This window comes from Austrofundulus limnaeus, unplaced genomic scaffold, assembly GCF_001266775.1.
Source record: "Austrofundulus limnaeus strain Quisiro unplaced genomic scaffold, Austrofundulus_limnaeus-1.0 Scaffold7, whole genome shotgun sequence".
NCBI classification, from domain to species: domain Eukaryota; kingdom Metazoa; phylum Chordata; class Actinopteri; order Cyprinodontiformes; family Rivulidae; genus Austrofundulus; species Austrofundulus limnaeus.
Window position 1 is genome coordinate 1,023,688 of NW_013952409.1, and position 1,662 is coordinate 1,025,349.

The 1,662-nt window shown below is 35.5% G+C and overlaps 1 protein-coding gene across 1 annotated transcript in view; it reads right to left on the reverse strand.

Moving 5' to 3' along the window:
• The window catches only part of LOC106535267 (heparan sulfate glucosamine 3-O-sulfotransferase 3B1), a gene marked incomplete at its 5' end in the record, with an annotated part of 109,381 nt that overhangs the window by 61,562 nt on the left and 46,157 nt on the right, over positions 1-1,662 (reverse strand).

A 1,662-nucleotide genomic window follows, 5' to 3' on the forward strand; every position in this document is an offset into this window, starting at 1 on the left:
TATATATATATATACACTGTTCTTCCAACAAAAGAGACTTTTGAAGATTTTAACTACCTTTTGAAATCGACCGTGTTTGCGAGGTTTTCTGTTCTCTGGGTTCACTTTCAAGACGCAAAAAAAAGTTTGGTCAAAATTGTAACTTGCCTCCATTGAAATTGGTAAATAATTTTCTACAGAGCCATATGTTTGAAGAAACTGTCTGTGAATAGTTTCAGCGATTTCTCCCAGATGTTCTTGAAGATGTGTAGTATTGTCGGCACTCTTTTTTATGTCTGCCGACAATAAATGAGACAGACGTTCTCTGACAGGAAATACATTTGGCGTCGCCGCCTTTGTTTTACGATTCTTTGAATACTGTTGAAATCTCATAAGTAAGACAGACACGAGTGATTTAGCTACAGTATATATGTATGATCAGATGATTCATCCGTAGTTAARTCACCAGATAAGGCCTGAATGTCTGCATTTGAATCATCTAAAAATGGATTGTATGGTTTCGCATGAGATTTTTCTGTTTTACATCAAACTCATCTGTGGAATCCTTATCAGATGGTTAAAACCCCTATCTGCCGCTGTCACAGAAGCTTCGTTGATAAAACCCCTGCCTTTTTCTTTCTTTTCAGCTTTTACAGTCTGCTTCCCGTTATCTATGACCTGATCAGGCAAAGCAAACTGAATTTCTGCATCTGAATCGTCTGAGAACGTATAATATAGCTTCATGCAAGATTTTGTTCTCTGTTTCACATCCAACTCATCTGCTGAGGCCTGAATTTTTACGTCTGGGCAGTTTCCAAATTGGTCAGAAGCTGTCATGGGAAATACTTCTATTTTTTCAACATGTAATTTATCAGTTAGAGATGGAACTTTGCGTTAGTTGGTTCTGGATCTGAACATAAAAACGTTGTCAGTGCCTCTTCTGTTGTGTTGTACATTTGTTCTTGAAGGAATTGTTTCACGGTCGGTTTAATTTTCTCTTGTAAGGCAGAATCTGAAAAATTTAGCTTGTTCGGAGGTTGGGGTGTAATCCTTACCAGAAGATGGTTAGCTGTTTTTATATTTAGAGCTATTTTTGCAGCTGATTTTAGTGGTTGTTGTGAGGTACATTACCCTGGCTCATGTGGAGTGTTTTTTAATGAATAAATCTTATATTATTGCTTGTTATCACTGAATGTTAACTTTTTTTTTTCAAAAACTGCATTAATCATAAGGGTTGTGTTGATCATCACACTGGAAAAAAGGACCAATAAACAAGGGCATAGCAACAATATTCATTATGCTACTTTTATGTATTATGAAGTACACAAATGATTAACTAAGGCAAAAAAATGTTTGTCATTTTTCAAATGTTTTTTAAATGTTTAATTAAATTTGAAACCGAAACAACTTTGGAAACCACTGTGTTATACAGTAAGTTTGAATTAAACAACCACAGTCAAGGCTTGTCATTGCCTGCTACTGAAAGCCAAAGATGGCCAGTAATGTTTTATATGTGTCTATGTGAACCACTGGACAAATTTGATAAAAAATCTGCAAATGTCCTGATGCATCTCAGTAATCCAGGTAAAAAATCAAAAAGAAAAAAAAATTGTATAGGTCTTCTGGACGGGTTCTTCTCTAATGAAACGTTTCGTCTCTCCTCCAAGAGACTGTTCAAAAGAA